We start from the raw sequence: 19,820 nt of genomic DNA, 5'->3' as shown, positions 1-19,820 counted from the left end.
GAAAGTGGTTCATGGAAAAAAGGAAGGACCATCAGGGCAGCTTGTGAAACTGAAGAGATTGTTAGCACAAAGGTCTCCTAAACTGCAGATATTCCCCAATAAACAGTTTCTCCCTGAAATCCAACAATCCGTTTTTTCTCCCCCTTGGTTACGAATCTGGAATTTGCCTCTAATGGTCCATGCCCAAGGGAAAGGCAAGAAGAAAATAGCAACATGTAACCCTCCAATTAGGTGGAGTTTAACTAGCAAAAACAGAGGCAACATATGAACAGCTGGAACTCCAGCTGGTAACAACATTGGCCTCCCAATATATTGATTCCAAAGTATTTATGGTCAAGAAAAGTAACTGGATTACACCATTTCTGGGGTTACTCGCAGAATGTTTCAGGGGGTTTTCAATGGTAGGAAAAGTTTAGAAAATCTGGTTAAGGAAATGGACATAAGGTGTGAGGCCTTTTGAAGCCATTTTGGAGACAAAAATCTCATCATTCCACTGCAATCTACCACCAACAGTTCATACAGAAAGCAAACTGTAGGTTCCTTGATGGTCCATAGAGGTGATTTTTGACAGCTTCCTGTGCCTGTCCCAAGAGTGAGTGGATAGGTTACTTGCCAAGGTAACAAGCAGGAAAGTACCTGAGGGCATCATTTTCTTTGAAGTAGAGCATTTGGCTGTTTCTGTTTGCAAACCAGAGGAAAGCATATCTATACCGTTCTAAACTACATTGCATTATACTAGTGATAGTTACATCCAATCTACTTGCTCAAACCAATTATTCCACTAAAGAGATAAATCATAATACAGAGGACATTTGGCTTTTATGAGGGATTGTCAAAAATGTAGCTTAACATGTGTAGTGAATTAAGAAACCAATATCTTACCTAGGTTATAGTACACTCAATTATTTCTAATATAAATTATTTCTAATAAGAGATCAATAAAAATACGGAGGATACTAGAATAGCCCTGTGGAGGTTATAGACCCCTTATGAGGGTCTCCTGGAAACCGCTTCAGCGGCCGGGAGAAGCCACAGCCATCGACAACGGTGAGTTGCGGCATGCTCCGCCTTCTGCTAGCTGCAGGCTCGGCCTCCGGTTGCCCTCACCTCGCCACGTGCCCCTGCCGCAGCCTCCCTCCGTCCTCCCCACCTCAGCCACAACGGGACCCCGCCGCTCGCCGCCTCACCCCTCCTCGCCCACCTCATCGCCGCTCTGAGCCGCCAACACCTCTTCACCCCACCTCCTCTTGCGCCTTCCCGCCAGGCCGCATGCCCTCCTCACCGCCCTCGCGCCCTCCGGACTGGAGCACCCATCCGCGCCCGTCCTCTGGTGCCATGTCTTCTGGGGACGGAGGGGGGGCTGAGCAGCCGGCTGCGGCGAGGCCCGGTGAACCGGGAGAAGCTCCGGCCAGGGTCCACCCTCTGAGCCCAGCTCTCCGCCCCCCGGGGAAACCTTCGCCCTGCGAAGGCTTCCCCAGACCCGCCGCCCTAGCGCCCATTTTATTTTGCTTTAAAATGGGCTTTAGTCCTAGTCTATTGTATATTTAGATATCTATTTTTGAAAGTAAAACTGTTATTCCTTCACATTTTCGGATACAGTTAGCAAGTCTAGTTAATTGGTAAAATCTCTGTTGCCACATACAACAGAGCAGTGGCGGTTCAAGGACAAACTAGGAAAACACAGAGCAATTGAACCGTTTTGTTATCTAAACTGAAATTCAAGTGAGACTAAAGAAATTATTATTTCATCCTATGCTTAGTGTATTTTTGAAACGTATGGCTACATAATGTGTTAGTGGTAACCAGCGTAGAGAGAAGTCACAGGTAGATGAAGCAATTTGTGCAGAATAGGTCTAATGCCCTAAATTCATTTTTTCCCATTCAGATACAGTATTTCTGCCCTCCAGAATGCTGGCCTCTCATATTCAGGACACCTGGCTGTGATTTGTTGTTTGCAGAGGAGATGTTGTTCTTAAACACTCTACTTATTTTGGACTTTTATCTTTGGCAAATGTGCAGTTGCCCTATTAGTACTGGGAAGTATTTCCAAAAATGTACAAGAACACTAGATACTTGGAAGATTTGAGACAGAAAATTTGTAGAACTCACCTCCCCCAAAAAAGGGTTAGGATCGGGAGCCTAAATGTGGGAAAGGAAAGAAAAAGAAAGAAAAAATAAGGATACAAAAGAAAACATTTATTCAGACTTCCAGGTTCTATACCAACCCTTAATAACAATGACCTCTTTCAGTGACATCCTAAGTATGTCTAGTCAAAATCCAACTCACTTGTACCCAATACAGCTAACTCCCTGAAGAGCATTCTAAGGTTTACATAGCTAGTTACTGTCATCTATATTTTCTCAGCATGGAAAGAAGTGGTATGCAAGGGATCCCTTTATTCACCACATCCAAACATAAATTAAACTAAAATACTTTTTCAGTGGTCCCTCATTACAGGTTTTTTTTTTAATCTCAATGCTATACACAGAAAAAACAGGAAAAAATTTAAGAGGGCTTTTGCACATATTGAATAATGCACTTTCAGCTGACTTCGAATGCACTTTAGTGATTGTTTACAAGTGGATTTTGCCATTTCACACAGTAAAATCCAGTTGCAGTTGAAAGTTGAAAGTGCATTATCCAGTGTGTGGGGAAGTGCCTTCAGTTAATGCTCTGAAAAAAGTAGGTTAAGTTTCTTGTATGAGTAGTGTTTTGTGTTCTTTGAAGCTTGCAGTCCTGTCTGTCTCTCTGTCTGTCGACGTGGACTAACTCAGAAGATAACTGTTATGAAAGCACAGCAGATGGCTCTCTGCAGAGCGGAAGGCAGCCTTACCGATTCAGCCTCCTTTAGGCAAAGGAGAGAGAGGAGAAGAACAGCAGCCACAACCTGGAGCTTCATCTTGGCTTCTCTTTGGTGCCTTTCAAGGTGGGAATTGACGGTGTGAAGATGGGCTGCCTGCCGCGGCTCTATATATACTATGGCTCTGCCCTTGAGTTCCAGGCTTCATTGCTAGAATACAATGGCTCCATGATCAAGGGTGCCCTCATTTTGCCAACCAGGAAAGGTTAACCCTCCTCCTGTGCTGGGTAAATATTGATTCCAAAATCTAGAGAGGGCCATGAGGTGCCAAAGATTCAATGACATTTTTCTTCTTGAACATGTGCAAACAAGGATGTGACAGAGCGAGTAGAAGGCAGAGTCTGTGCTTGTCCATCAGAAACGATATCCCCCTACTCGCCACGTTGCTCAAATATCAGAAAATATAGGCAGGGGAAAAGCATGGTGGGGTTGACTCCACTGTATTCTTTCCCACCAGTCCCATACAATGAAACTGGCTTTTTTCACAGGGTCAATCTCTCACAGCATCCCAAGAAATATGGCTGCTGATCAGTTTGACTCAGAAAAGTCCTTAAGCTTCCTCTTGTATGTATAAATTTGATGCAAACTTGCAATGCAGTCATTTCCTGGTCTTCTGAGTGATCCAAAGATCTGCTCAGTTCTGACTTTGGTATATGATAAGTTCTAGTGTGATATGTCCATTGTGAAATTTGCAGCAACCTTAGATCTAACATGAGATTTCCTCCTCATACACCTGCTGCCCATGACACACTGTCCTCCTTTGTAGCTTTCTGGTATCTTCCCAGAGTTTTGCACTGATATCTAATTTAGACACCAAATGGAAGAATTGAGGAAAATATTCTCTCCCAGCACCAAGAACACTCCTGGAATTGTTATAATAGCATTTCCGCTGGTACAGAAAGCATACAGCTTTGGAAATGTCATTAGCAGTCAGACCCCTCCTCTTATTGAAGGTCACTTTATAGAAGCTCTGATCTCATTTCCTCTTATCACATTTCAGGTACTACAAACAACTTACTGCCTTTTCCAAAATGGGTATCAGCCAGAAGCAGGTCTGGACATTCAGTTCAGAAGTGTAAAAAGATTGGCTGATGTTCTAATGAACTCCTCCCCACCCTGGAACGATGCATAATTAGGACAATGAGCATCCCAAGAACCTATTGTCTCTCTTTGATTTAATCACATTGTCTTCCAGTCTCATTTCTCCTCTCCCATTTACTAGCGTAAATCACTAAGTGATACCTAACACTATTCACCAAAACATATAGATTTCCCATCTAGTACTAAACAGTGTCACCAAGCACCATTTATGATTGTTGTTGTTGTTGTCGTTGATAATGATGATTACCTGCCACTCTCAGGATGCTGGATTATGGCGGGTTACAACATACATTCCACATCTGTAAAACCCTATTAACCCCCCAATTAAAACACATAAACACATAAGCAATACAACATTGTGGTAACCCCCCCCCCCAGTCATTCCCCCCTCTTAACAGAGTTCTTCTCACCAGTAGGAACGTATAGTTCCCCTCAGGTAAACTTATCAAGCTCCTCTCAGGCTATTGTCTGCCTCTGGAAAGCCAACCAAGTTAATTTTCGGGGGCTAATACGTCAGCTAGCCCCAAATAACATTTTGTCCTATAAAGTATGACATTCTGCTCCGTTGTAGTGTGTGTGTGTGTGTGTCTGTTCTTGTATCCTCCTCACACATCCCCTTGTGCGTGAGCTTTCTTTTCTTTCCTTAAAATACTAGTAATTTCCCTGCTGCCCCTACGGTCCTATGACTGGTAACTATAGACTTACCCAAAATTTCTTTGTACCCCCCACCTCCCTGATTTCCTTTTAGGTAGCCTTGTATGTGTTTTCAGTGTGTTTGTATGTGCATTATGGCCTTTATTTATAAAATAAAAACCTGTCCCAATGAATTTAGGTTGCTTAATTTTGACAGTTCTCTTGAGAGAACAGCCCCCATATTCAATGATGGAAAACCACAGTTGCCCCCTCTTGTTTTAGAAGATGGCCTGTTTGGGTAACAAAGTCTGGTTGTTAAAGTTTTCATGTAAGACAGGCTTTCTCTTCCAGGGTTTCTCTACCCTGTGTTTCTTGACTGTCTTGCAAGAGTTTTCCAAATGGGTGGATTTAATTTTTTTTATATATTTTTAACAATTTTTTAAATATTTATCAGGTGATGGCAACCCCCTCACCTCTTTCAAAGTGGCCAATGATGGGCCTGGGGGGGGGGAAGGGGAGAGGCTCTGGGTGGTCATGTCACCAGCTATGCTTCCCAACCATATTCTGCATGACCACACCACTTCTGAGGTTTCTCAAAGTCTGAAGAATGTTTCAGGCATTTCTCAGTGGTAAGAAAAGTTGATAAAGGCTGAGCTAAGATCTTGAAATTCCAGCTTCAAATCCCCAGTAGAATCACGGAAGCTTGCTAGATGACCTTGGCACTCTCAGGCCAACCTACTTCACAGTTTGCTGTGAGGAGAAAACAGCAGGATGATATAAGCTTCTTTAGAGTTCTATTGGAGTGAAATGTGGGATATAAATAATGAAACATTTAAGAAAAGGAATATGCTGAAATTTGCATTTTCACCTGTTCCTCATCTGCAGTTAATAAATTAATATTTTGTTTTGTGCTGATTCTGAGCAGGATCCGTCTTCAAAATCAATGAATGGAGAAACCTACCATTCAACCAAACTGAGGTCAGCTTGCCCCAGTGGTCTTCAAATCTTCCATACCTGGGATCCTACAGTGATTGACACTAAGGCCATGAATTCAAACAGCACACAAGCTAAGAGAGATGGGGGGAAACTAAATGATCCTCAGAAAGTATTCTAAGCAAGGAACAGGCCAGCACAGGCACGATCAAAGATGCTCTGCATAAATGCTCTCCACTCCTTTGTCTCCCCTGCCCCCCACACACCCAGGATGGCTGTCTTCCAAGCCATTCTGCAAAGAAAAGTACCTAATTATCTGGGGTGGATTATGGGTGGATAAAACATAGAAAGAAAAGGGGGGAACTTTAACTTGCAGGAGGGCATCTTGGGCTTAAGGAAGACGCACCACATTTCCATTGGGAGGAAGGACCAGCTTTATTATTACTCCTCAGGAGTGTTGGCACAGCATGGGAGAGGGAGCTGACCACAAGCAGTTCCCCTGCTGGGACACGGGTCTCCTTACTGCTAGAATCCCACCCAAGGGAAGTATCCAGTGATGCCCTAGGGCCCACCCAGTTCCCCCGCTGGGAACACAGGTTCCCTTGCTGCTGGATTCCCACTGAAGGGAAGCGTCCACCTGGGGTGCCAAATGGAAGCATACAGTTCCCTTGGCACTACCACAGGCCACCCGGCACTGTAAACTGTGGGGTGTCAAGGAGAATCATAGAATCATAGAATCATAGAATCATAGATTCATAGAATCACAGAATCATAGCATCATAGCATCATAGAGTTGGAAGGGGCCATACAGCCATCTAGCCCAACCCCCTGCTCAACGCAGGATCAGCCCTAAGCATCCTAAAGAATCCAAGAAAAGTGTGTATGCAAACTTTGTTTCAAGACTGCCAGTGAGGGGGAGCACCCACCACCCAGGCCACATGACAATGCGAGATCATGCCTCCTCAGCCAGGATGGCCTCGCTCCCAGACCTGCCACCTCATAAGGAATTCTCAAACCTGTGGAGTCCTGGGTCTATGCCTTTTGCCACCAAGACAGGCACTCCATTTACAAGATGGTGCCTGCCATCTACGTCACCAGGGCTCCACCCCCAGTGCATCTTCCTGCTGCCCTCTCCTCCACCACATCGATTGCAGCTACAGTTAAGCCTTCACAACTTTTTCTTGAAACAGGAGCCTGTGAATTATGAGCATTTGTGTGGACCATTGGAGGACTACTTGACAGAGGGCAGCTGGGCTCTGCCATGAATAAGAGGAAGAGAAAGAAGGGGTTTGAGCCTGCTTGTTTCTGTAAAGGAATCCTGCCCACCCTCACAGTCCCTAGCATTGGTCTCCTGCCTGTCTTCCTAGTATGAGTTCAGATATATTCTACAGATTCTCATTGACCTTACTGTACAATTACATATGCTTCAAGGTTGTGTCTGCATACAGAGCCTCTCTATTGCTATTGACCGATCATCCAACCTTTTCCTCAATACCCAGCATTGTGTACCGATGTTTTTTTTCTTTTTCCGATTAGGAAAACATCATGTTCTGACATGTTTGTGGTGAACAGGATTATTGTACTGAGAGACACAAGTTAATTGGTGCCAGGTGGCATTGTATAACAAAATGGAGGATATATGCCAAGATCCAACTTCAGCCAGAATCCCAAAAAAACAAATGTGCTGAACAGTGTGACACAGGGTAGTTGAACGATTGTGACTGACCATGTGTTTGCGTCATGGACAGGAAAACAGGAATGGGTGAATGACAGAATGGAATAAGTTGTCAAGCCTTCTTGATTGATAATAATATTTGGACTGTGGTTGCAATTGTGCATATATCTATATATCTTGTAGGAAGGCGAAGTTAGCCCATTTCTGATAAACAGGGTTATTGGGAAAGGCTTTGGGGGGCAATGAAGATGGGTAGCCATGTTCCAATGAGTGTATTCAAGGAGGTGCCTCACCTGACCAGCTGATCTGTTTTTCATTCTTCCTCCCAGGATTGGTGAGGATTAAGAATTACTTAATTTTGACCTAAATCGAGATCCAAAAAGTAGATGAACTGGCCATCGTCTTAATCTTTAAAAAATCTCTAAAACTCATTCTAAAGAACAAAGATTTCATGATGAGGTTGAGATAATTTCTTACTAGGCAACAAAAATCCTCTAGTAATTGAATTGATTGCCAAGTTTCTACAGCTGGCTATGAGGTCTCACAATTGTAGAACAATCAATACTTTATAATGTAATCTTTGACCGATTATGCACAGGGCAGACAGGGCAGCATGGGTAATCCCCACATAACCACGACATTGCCATCATCCCACCCCCCTATTGACCCTGCACCATATCACAGCCTCAAATGGCCTCTGGCAAGGGAAAGCAGATTCTTCTTCCCTATCTTGCCACAGTGGCCAGCAGAGACCCACCCATGGCAGGTCTGTGCATAAGGTAAAAGCTCCAGCTACTCCCCTGTACCTACAGTGTCTCTGCAAGGATACACAGTGATCTGGAGCTAAACAGGGCATTACTACACCCCCCAAAATGGTCTTGTGGTGAGATCCTCATGCCGCTTCACCCTCCTGCTGCCACTGTGAGGTGTGGAAGTCCTTTCCTATGCATGCACAACTCCAGCACAGACATTGTGCGCTGGGGGATTTCTTCCCCCATGCATACACTGGACACAGCAGGGCATGCTGCCCTGGCACTAGAAACTGGTGGCAGCGTGGCATAGCTACCGCTGTGAATGTGCATGTGCAAATGCATGGAACTGCCATGTGTGCACATTTGTAGCAAACGCGCATTCTTGGCAGGTCTGCACACGTGCATTTGCACCGCCGGCATGCCGGTGGTCGGGCTTCCCTCTCCCCCCCACCACAGAAAGAAGCTTGCCAGGCCGCAAGCTAATAGGCCACTTCGGCGGCCAATTTGCTCATGGCCTGGCAAGCTTCTCACTGCTCTGGGGGGTGGGGAGAGGGAGCCGCGGCCCGGTGGTTGGGGTCCACCGGTATAGAGGTTAAAGTGTTGAGATCCGGAAATCTCAAGTTTGTATCCTAATGTATCTCCAAAGGTTGTTGTGAGGATAAAATGGAAGAGACAGGGTAATCTGCTTGTTTTCCCCTCTGGAAACGATTAGAACCGATAAGGTCCAGGGCAATGAATACTGGGACCTCTGCCATGTGCCCTCTTCTCTTTTTTCTGTCTTCTGAGACAGGTTCAGAGTGGCAAGCACACTGAAGAAGGGAGGCACCCAAAGCAGTCGCTCTTGGCTGAAACCTGTTGAAGCACTAATTGGGAGTAAATTCCTCAGTGTCATATCTCTTTCTGTTTCAGTGTCTGCCATCTTTCTTTTGAGATCTGGCCGCAAACCCAGAATTTCATGACTGCACCAGCAGCAGTCAGCTGATACTGTTCCCCTGATGATAAAAATACAACTTCCCTCCTCTGACTCCTAGAAGTCAACCCAGACAATTTTAGTATATTTGTTTTATTGTTTTTGCAAAGCGTTTGCCATCCTCACATTCTTACAAAGGGGACAAAAATCAGAAAGCAATACAGAATTTAGTCTAGATTTAACGTCTGTGATGTGTAATTCTGTTGCGTCGGTTTAGCTTCCGTGGGCAGGACAAAAGCAAAAGAGAACAAATGATCATTGATGCGGTCCAGCATTGTCAGTAAGTCATCTCCCTTAATTGTCCTATAAAAGAAATGATGGCCATCAGCAAAACACCTCAAAAACATCACCCATAAACCAAAACAACTACAGAGGGACAGTATTCAGAAATAGACAAGTTTTTCGGTGGTCTTAAAAATTCGTCCCCTGCTTTTAAAATGAAATACATTGAACAATTTCCTTTGAGCCAAACAGAGTTCTTTCTTACACATTTTCATGAGAACTATACAACAGTAGCTTCTAACCTCCAAACTGTGAACCTTTTCTCTTATGCTCCTCCCCATCCTATTGCTTACCAATGAACAGTGCAGGGGTTGACAATAAAACATACCATTCCCTATCACTCTTCCACTATAACCACCGATTCTCCTGGCTTCTTGTGCACTCTAATGATATCAATTTAAATTTAGCAGTTCTTCATTTAGGAGCACTTACAGATCAGGGCCCATCAGCTGGTTCTTCTGCCTGAAAACAGAAACAAACCACGTGAATAAATCAAAAGAATTTTGAGCTAAACATCTGGAAGAAGTTCCTGACAGTTAGAGCAGTTCCTCAGTGGAACAGGCTTCCTCAGGAGGTGCTGAGATCTCCTTCTTTGGACGTTTTTAAGCTGAGGCTCGATCGTCATCTGACAGAAATGCTGATTCTGTGAATTTAGGCAGATTGTGAGTGGGTGGGCAGATGGGATTGTGTTAGTGTTTGGTCCTTTCTTGCATACTCACTGGGCTCACTGTGGGTGGGCAGGTATTCTCAATTTCCTACATTCTGCAGGCGGTTGGACTAGATGACCCTGGAGGTCCCTTTCAACTTTATGATCTTATGATTCTTGTACATGAAATATCAATTCTCATCTTTGGTCTAGTTCATTCACCCTTTCTGCTGATGCCCTCTCCTAACTTCTTGAAGCCTCCAAAGATACTCTCCCCCCTCTCTTTGCAGTCCCTGATTCAGAATTACTTACAGGTCCATTGCCATAATCAGGTTTATTATTCTAAAACCAGAAAAAATAATAGGAGCATATGGAACACAATGATACTTAACATCTTTGGTCTAATTCACTCTCTCTTTCCAACTACTCCTAACTTCTTGAGCCAGTCATGGACTGGTTTTTATTTAGCAGGCCCTAATTCAGAATGACATACTGGTGCATGAAAATCCATTAACATATGAAGTATTAATTCACATCTTTGGCTTAATTTGTTGGTCTACCTTCATCTCCTCACTTTCTGAACTCATCAAAAATTAGTATTATTTTTTGATTAGCAATCCCTGAATAGAAATTATTTACAGGTGCTGAACAATCAGTAGGTTTTGCACCCTAAAAAGAGGAACAAACAACATACACTTAAAAATATTATTACACATCTTTGGTCTACTTCACTCTCTCTTTCCTCTTACTCCCTCCCCTAGCTGCTTTAACTCACCAAATATACTGTGAAGTGAAGTGAATAGAAACAATGTCTCGGTTGATCCCCATCCGAGGCCGACACATTCAATGCCTGGTATTGACGGCGCAGGAAGGGCCCTGAAGGAGAAAGCCTCTCGGGTCAGGATTGCCACCCCTCCTCCCCACCCCGCTGTCCGAGACTGGTGGAGGACAGAGAACCCGGCAGGGGCTAGGTCTTTGAGGGCGACTGTTTCAACTTTCCTGGTCCAGGTTTCTGTCACGAACGCCAGGTCCACTCTTTGCTCTGCAAAATAGTTTTGCAGGGTAGAGGTTTTGTTGTTTATTGACCTGGCGTTGCACAGCACCAGTGTCAGAGGCGGGTTATTCACCTTTGCCTCCACCCTAGTGTCGCGAGGGATGGGGTGGAGTCTGGAGGGGGCCCGTGTATGGTTGATTTCCGGGCCCCTTGGTCGCCGCCATCCGCTGCCTCAGCCTCTGCCCCTTATTGTTGGGATCCCTGACCCTTTCAGGGCCCCCGCTTTCTCTCCTTCCTCTGTTCTTTCGAATATGATGGGCTTCATGGACGCTGTTGGTTTTAGTTCTTGGTTTTGCGGTTTAGCTAGGGTTGTTGCCCGCCCTGGTTCTATGCTTATTGCTGGTTTCTAATGTATGTGTAGGGTTTTGTGTATCTGTGGAAGGTATAGCTTCTCAGGACTTCCCAGTTCCAATTGTGACAGTTATGTGCTATGTGTAGGATGTGTATCTGGAGGGGTAGCCCCGATCGCCTGTTGCGGCACCTCAGGGTTGCCCAGTCCAGGGTGTGTGGTGGGTGTGGTGTATGTGTGGCCTCTGTGTTATTTCATGTTGTAGTTTGGGACTGGATGTTTGTGGGTTGGGTGGAATTGGGTTGGACAGTTAGCGTTGTTTAGCAAGTGGAGGGTGGGTTGTTAGGTATGGTCTGAATTAATTAGCTGTTAGAATTGGTTGATTGGGGTGGGTTTGGGTGGTTCAGTTGGTAGTTGGGTAATTCAATTGGTTGGTGGAGTTGATTGATTTGGGGTGGCTTGGGTAGTTCAGGCGATAGTTGGGTAGTTCAATTAGTTGATAGAATTGATTGTTTTGGGGTGGGTTTGGGTAGTTCAATTTTAGGATTTAGTTGATTAATTGGTGGAATTGATTGTTTTGGGTGGGTTTGGGGTAGTTAAATTGATGGTGGGGTTGTGGTAGATCAGTTGATAATTGTTTGGATGGGTAGATGGGTAAGGTGTTAATTTAATTTGGGGTCAGTCAATGGTCAGATGGGTTGTCGTTAGGTTGAGGGTTGGGGGTTAATCCTTCTCCCTTTTTTTATAATTCTTGTGCATAGATTGTTGTCTCTTTCCCTCCCTTTTTAAATTTTTCTACTTTTTCTATTCCCCCCTATTAATGGATCATACCATTAAAAAATAAATACTTGAAGCAGAAAATGGAGAGGGGAGGGTGTGTGCAAGAATGGGACAAAGCTGCTAAGACTATTGCACCTTTCCCCCTCCACATTGTCTTATCTCTGGTTGTTCAGTGGTTGCTCACTGATGGGATGTGCAGATTAGGATGGTAAATCCAGTTTTAGTAATTCCTGTAATTGCAAGTTCAAAATAGCCAAATTATGACCCGGCTACTGGACAGCCTCAGGATGCAGGCAACATCATTTGAAGGAGGCTCTAAAAGCAACCAACATGCAAAGGCTGTCCAGGAATATATTCCTCATGCAGAAATGGTCATAGTATTACCGTAATAAAGGATTACTTATTACAAAGGAAATATTGAAAGTGCCAATAGATCCAGGGGTGCTTTGACAAGTCATCTTTCTGGAAAGAAAAAAAATAAAAAATTTATTGAAGACATTGTGGCATCCTTTGTTCCAGTTTTTCTTGCTCTTTGTCATTTTGAACTGTGTTTTCAATCTTTGGTGTACCCATTTCTGGCTCACCTTCTGCCTATATTTGTGAACTTTTAATTCCCAGTTCATAGTGTCTGATGAAGTGTGCTCAGCATGTAACAGCTTACACCAGCCTTTCTCTACCAGGGTTTCATGAAACGCTGGGGTTTCTTGAGAGCCTTGGAAGGGTTTCCTGCATGGGGGGAAGTTATTTATTTATTTTATTGGTTAAACATTATTAGGTGACTAGAAGTTAAGCCCGCTGTACGCTAAATACAGCGAGCCCTAGGAAGCTCTCCCCCTGTCCCCCTCACAGTTGTGTGCCTGGGCACACCTGTTGGGCTGCTGCCGATAGAGCAGGAGGCATGCACAGAGGAGGAGGAGGAGGAGGAGGAGGAGGAGTCGCGCCAGGGACTGCTGCGGGAAACCCTCAGCAGGCGGCTTCGTGGAAGCTGGGAAAGGTCGATGGGGCACGCAGGCAACCTAGGGCCGGGCTCCCAGGCTGCAGACAACATGGATGGGTGCTTCCTCCCCCCTGCTCATCCCCCCACCCCTCCCTGTTTCTGGCATGCATTGCACGGGGATGCAATGCATGCTGGGGCTGGTAGTCCAGCCACCGCCGGAGCGCAGCAGGCACTTGTGGAAAGCTGTGGCGAACACTCGCAGTCCCGATGGAGGAGCTTGAGTTGGCGATCCTCCAGGTTCCTATTGCGGCGGCTGCTTGCTGGTTGGGGGGGGCGGAGCGGGAGAACGTCGGAGGTCAGTGGGAATGGCTTCTACCAGGTCGGGCGGTCCGTCGCCGTGGCGAGGGAGCGCCCGGCCCGGCAGAAGCCGGGAGAACGTCGGAGACAGCCAGGAGCGGCTTCTGCCGGGTCGGGCGCTCCTCCGCCGCGGCTCGCAGTTCCTCGGGGCTGGGAATCGCGCCTGCCGATTGGTCCCTCCGATTGTCTGTCATGAGGAAGGGTCCAATCTGGACCCTTCCTCATCCCGGACTCATCCCGCCCCAGAACCCCTTACTGTTTTATTTAGTCCATGGCGCCCACGGCGCCATGGGCGGTTTACAGATATGGCTGTATATGGTCATGTTAAGTGCCACTCAGCGCTTAACACCCACTCAGGGCAGCCCCTGATTGCCTCCTCCTCCAACTGGCTTGCCTGTCTGTCCAGTGGCCAGCTAATCATCTTCCATCCCCCAACCCCTGACCACCACCCCCTCCTCCTTCCACATGCCTCTGAAGCTCGGAGGCTGCAGATCCCTGCCGTGTGAGCGCTGCCCCTGCCGGTGAGTTCCATAACAGCTGCCTGCAGGCTTTCCAGATCCTGGGGAGAGGGGAAACCTGAGGCTCTCATCCCTATTTCCATTACAGGGTGACTGGTATCGGTAGAGGAAGGGGAGGCACTTTTAAACTGCTTAGAGATACCTAAGGCCTGCTGGGTGACTGTGGACCATTCCCAGTTCTCTTAGACCTCTCATAACATCCGTCACAGGTTGTCTCTTGTGGGTAGATGAAGGGAAAAGGTGTTTGTAAACCGCTTGTGAATCCTTTCGGTAGTAAAGAGCAAGATACAAAAATCCATCTCTTCTTCTAAGGGGCAACAGTGAAAGAAGCATGTGGGCACATGACATTATACCAACAGTAAAAAGATGGAGACAGAAGGAGTAGTGCCATAGAACTGGGAGGAATTGGTTGCTATGTAATCTTCCCCTAGGAATAGTCTCTAGTCTGATTTTCCCTTCACATATCTGAATACATGATTCTTGAAAGCTCATCTGTAACCACTATGCCACAATTCCCAAAGGTCAGTCCTCTCCCACACTCAACTGACATTCCAAACCACAGGTTCTTGACATCCATCTCTCCACACCCATTCCCTCATGCCACCACAACCCCCCACACAAGCAGTTTAAAATCACCTTAACTCCTCTCCCCATAACTGATGGAAGTGGGGCTGAGAGCTCTGAGAGAACTGTGAATGTCCCAATGTCACCCAGAAGGCCTCAAGTGTCTCTAAGCAGTTTAAAATTGCCTTCCCTTCCTCTCCCCAAAGCAGACACTCTGTGAAGGAAGTGGGGCTGAGAGCTCTAATAGAGCTGGATATGATCCTCAGTCACCCAGCAGGCCTAAGGTGTCTCTAAGCAGTTTAAAATTGCCTTCCCTTCCTCTCCCCATAACAAACACTCTGTGAGGGAACTGGGGCTGAGAGCTCAAACACTGTTCTCCCCCTAACCCCCGCACCCCATTGTATTGCTGATTCAGGCGCCTGGCTCAAGTCTGTTTGCCCAGGACCTCCTAGGCAAACCTCTTTGTTTTATAGATATGGCTTATGCTTGGCCCCTCTGCCAGGGAAAATGTCTTCCCAAACTCAGCAGTTAGACCCAGTGAGATATGATGGTTCGCCTTCTTAGACCCATTAATGCCTTTGTCTAAACCTATCAATGGCCATCTCCAGACCCAACCAGGCTATTGCCCAACATCCTGCTCCATGGAAAATTCCATCATGTGCTCACCTGGGTTATATCACATAGCCCAACAAAAGCATATAGATGGGTCTAACTGCTGAGTTTGGGAAGAAATTTCCCCTCTGCTCCCAGAGTGTCCCCTGGTGAGGAGGCAAGCATGACAGTTACAATTTTACAGAAAACATGTTAAGTAGCTGGTGTTGCGCTTTAATTAAGGACATTGCCTAAACCTGGTTTCTGTGGGTCAGGTTTAAATAAGTTAAGTAGAGCAGATGAATTGGGGACTTCATTTGAAACTTTCCCCGTAACATTGGAGCTGATGCCCAAGTGATATGCCTTATTGACTTTGTTTTGCCAAACAATTCATAATATAGGATGATCTTGACAGGCTGGAAAACTGGGCTAAAATGAATAAAATGCATTTTAATAGTGAGAAATGTAAAGTTCTGTGTTTAGGTAGGAAAAATCAAATGCATCACTACAGGATGGGTGAGATTTATCTTGGCAGTAGTACCTGTCAAAAGGATCTGGGGGTATTAGTAGACGATATACTGAACATGAGTCAACAGTGTGACTTGGTAGCTAAAAAGGCTAATGGTATTTTGGGCTGTATTAAAAGAAGTATAGTGTCCAGATCACATGAGGTGATGTTACCATTTTACCCTGCTCTGGTTAGACCTCCTTTGGAGTACCGTGTTCAGTTTTAAGCACCACAACTGAAAGATTTAGAGAAACTGGAGCAAGCCCAGAGGAGGGCTACAAAGATGTTGAGGGAGTTGGAAACCAAGTAGTATGAAGAAAGGTTGAGGGAACTTGATCTGTTCAGCCTGGAGAGAAGATAACTAAGAGGTGATATGATAAGCATCTTCAAGTACTTGAGCCAGTTTGGTGTAGTGGTTAGGAGTGCAAACTTCTAATCTGGCATGCTGGGTTCGATTCTGCACTCCCCCACATGCAGCCAGCTGGGTGACCTTGGGCTCGCCACGGCATTGATAAAACTGTTCTGATAAAATGAGCAGTGATATCAGGGCTCTCTCAGCCTCACCCACCACACAGGGAGTCTGTTGTGGGGAGAGGAATGGGAAGGTGACTGTAAGCCGCTTTGAGCCTCCTTCGGGTAGGGAAAAGCGGCATATAAGAACTACCTCTTCTTCTTCTACTACTTGAAGGACTTTCATATAGATGATGGAGCATTATTGTTGTTCTTTGTTGCCCCAATGGATTAAAATTAATTCAAAAGAATTTTCAGCTAAACATCCAGAAGATGAAGCTCCTCGCAGGTAGAGTGGTTGCTCAGTGGAACAGGTTTCCTCAAGTGGTGCGGAGTTCTTCTTCTTTGGATGTTTTTACGCAGAGGCTAAATAGCCATCTGACAGAAATATCAATTTTATGAACTTAGGAAAATTGCGAGTGGGTGAGCAGGTAGTTCTGAGTTCCTGCATTGTGCAGGGGGTTGGATTAGATGACCCTGATGGTACCTTCCAACTCTATGATTCTATGATTCTTGTTGTTAAGATTCATGGACCAATGATGGCCTGGGTTAATGACCAATCAAGGTATTTGGTGGGCTTGTCAAACCATATATGTTTTTGTTGTGCCTGTGTTCCTTATTTGGTGTTTCTGTTTAGAGTTAGAATTAATAAAGAGATAATTTTTTCCAAGAGCGGTGTCTGTCTCTACTGAACCTACACACTTAATATTGGCAATGAGGATGGTCTTGCTTTGCTAGGCAGCCTGTCATGGCAAGCAACGGTTCAGCTGAACCCACCAGTGAGCCTGCCCCTTCACTTGGTGCCCTGCCTGCCCAGGGGGAACAGTCTGACCAAGCGTCCTTACCTAGAATCATAGCATCATAGAGTTGGAAAAGCCCTCCTGGGTCATCTAGTCCAACCCCCTGCACTGTGCAGGACACTCACAAAGCTTTCGCTCATCCACTGTAACCTGCCACCTCCTTGAACCTACACAGATATCAGTTGGCTATCCAGCCTCTGTTTAAAAATTTCCAAAGCTGGAGAATCCACCACCTCTAATTGGCAGGAACTTCTTCCGGATGTTTAGATGGAATTCATTTTGAATTAATTTCATCCCATTGGTTCTGGTCCATCCCTCCGGGGGAAGAGAGAACAACTCTGCTCAATCCTCCATATGGGAGCCTTTTAAATACTTGGATATGGCTATCATAAACTCCAGTGTCTGGAGTCTAAATATAATTGTGACTTCATGTCTCAGTCAAACCACTGAGATGTCAGTGTGGCAAAAAGTTGTGGATTCTATTCTATAGGACAAAAAAAAGGGGGGGGAGGAGAATGCCAGGGGCTTTCAGAGAGGCCTGCACCTCTTCCATCCAGAAAGAAGCAGGAAGAGGAAGAGGAGGACAGACAAGGGTTCTCTCCCTATTGGTGGCACAACCCAGGAAGAACCAATCAGGTGGGAAATGAGTTCTCTGCACTCAATATGAACGTATTGGCCCTCTTTGTGAGATTGCTATCTCCCTACTGGTAGCACACCCCCAGGGAGGGCCAAACAGGGAGGCAGTGAGTTGAACTTTATTATGTTTAGTTATTGAAGCCTAAATTAATTCAACTGGGATAATATACATGCTACAGACTTCTGGAATTTTGACAGATTAGAATGTTGACTTGCAGAAGGGCATTTTGGGTTGGAATAAGATGTGTCACTTAAGACACTTAAGAGCCTCTTGTGGCGCAGAGTGGTAAGGCAGCCGTCTGAAAGCTTTGCCCATGAGGCTGGGAGTTAAATCCCAGCAGCCGGCTCAAGGTTGACTCAGCCTTCCATCCTTCCGAGGTTGGTAAAATGAGTACCCAGCTTGCTGGGCAGTAAACGGTAATGACTGGGGAAAGCACTGGCAAACCACCGCGTATTGAGTCTGCTATGAAAACACTGGAGGGCGTCACCCCAAGGGTCAGACATGACTCGGTGCTTGCACAGGGGATACCTTTACCTTTACCTTTACTTAAGATACGACACACAGTCATTGAGTATAAATGTCGCCACAGCTTTATTACCTCGCCACGAGAGGCTCGGCAGAGCATGGGAGAGGGAACCTGACCTAGCTGTCAGTAGACTCCACCAAAAACCGAAGCTTACCAAGGCACCCTAAGGATGTGCACCATTCCCAGCCGAGAGAGCAGATCCTGTTGCCTACCAAAGTCCACCTTACAGGAGGTGACTATGTGGGGGAAGCCACCTGCTTTGGCTACACCCAGACCACCTGGCAACAAGCCCCTGGCCTCCCAGCTGGGTAAGCTGCACTCGCTTACATGCCATCTCATATGGAAGCCCAGAAACCCAGGGAGACTTCCTGACAACAGGCTCCATCCCATGTGAAACCTGCAGCTTTAACAAAAAATTAACAATGAAAAATCAACCACAGAGACAGCCTATAGGCTGTTTTCACATCACATAGTGGGGGAGGGAAGCTTTTCTGCGTCCTGCTGGGTGAAGAGGCCGGGAGCCACGTCTGTGGCACTTTTCTAGGTATTGTGGGTCCCTCCTGCATCTTTATGCTCTGCTAGATATTGAGCCCACTGTAGGCAGAATACAGCAGGCGCTAGCGAGGTGGGTGGATGGACGGCAGAAGAAAGGGCGAAAGAGAGAAAGAGAGAAAGAGAGCAGGGAAGAGGGAGAGAAAGAGGCAGAGAGAGAGAAATTGAAGGAAGGAAGGAAGGAAGGAAGGAAGGAAGGAAGGAAGGAAGGAAGGAAGGAAGGAAGGAAGGAAGGAAGGAAGGAAGGAAGGAAGGAAGGGGATGCTGGGAGGAAAGCAGGTAGGAAGGTAGGGAGGTGCCATGTAAGGGATGGGGCAGGGGTGGAAGGGAGTGTGGGAAGGGCCCATTGGGGGAGGGGCAAGTATCAATGAGTGGGTAAGAGTGGGGGTTGAGAAGGGTGGCTGGCTGGGTGGGGAAGCCATGGCATTGGCAATTGGGGTTGGGGGGACTTGGGAGGTGCGGGCCAATATAATACTGAGATAACGCTGAGAAATTATTCCTGTATTTCTTTTTTCTGCATATGTCTTTTGGTCTCTTTTCATTAAACCTGTTGTTATTCTTTTTTCTCTTTCCTTCCTGAGCTGTATCTACCAAGTTTATTCTCATGTTCAAAATAACTTTTTTCAGATTTTTTTCTATATCTCATTTACTTATATCTAACTTGGGCTTTAATTGTTTAATCTGCTGTTTGTATTATGTTGTTTCAATCTCTGATTCCCCCCCCCCCCTATTATCTTAGTTTTCCTTAGTTTGTCTTGATTCCTTACAGTGTGCAACACTGGGCGATGATGTTAATGGGCAGCACTGGATCAGGCAAGGAGAAGTAATTTTGGGTCAGACAAGGGGAAGTAAGATGTACTTGCTAGCCATGGTGAGCTTTGTCCCCAGGAAGTTGTGTTTCCAGAGGAATGGAGATCTGACTTGGGGGGGGGGGAGTCCATCTACGAACATTTTTATTATAGCTTTTGACAGCTAGAAATACATGAGCTTTCCAAGCAGTTATGGAATCATAGACTCCTAGAGTTGGAAGGGGCCATCCAGGCCATTGAGTCTAACACCCTGCTCAATGAAGGATCAGCCTAAAGCATCCAGGATAAGGATCTGTCCAGCCGCTGCTTGAAGACTTCTAGTGAGGGGGAGCTCACCACCTCCTTAGACAGTCGATTCCCCTGCTGAGCTTGAATCCTTCCCTTAATATCTAGATTGTACTGTTCTACAAAAAAGTTTAAACTGATTACTGTGGGTCCTATCCTCTGCTTCCCTCCTCCAAGTGACAACTTTTCAAATACTGTCTTTTCTCCACCTCCTCTTCCCCAGGCTGAACATCCATTAAGTTGGGTGACT

Source organism: Paroedura picta, chromosome 5 (genome assembly GCF_049243985.1).
Source record: "Paroedura picta isolate Pp20150507F chromosome 5, Ppicta_v3.0, whole genome shotgun sequence".
In the NCBI taxonomy this organism is placed as follows: domain Eukaryota; kingdom Metazoa; phylum Chordata; class Lepidosauria; order Squamata; family Gekkonidae; genus Paroedura; species Paroedura picta.
Note: the sequence above shows the minus strand (reverse complement) of the source record.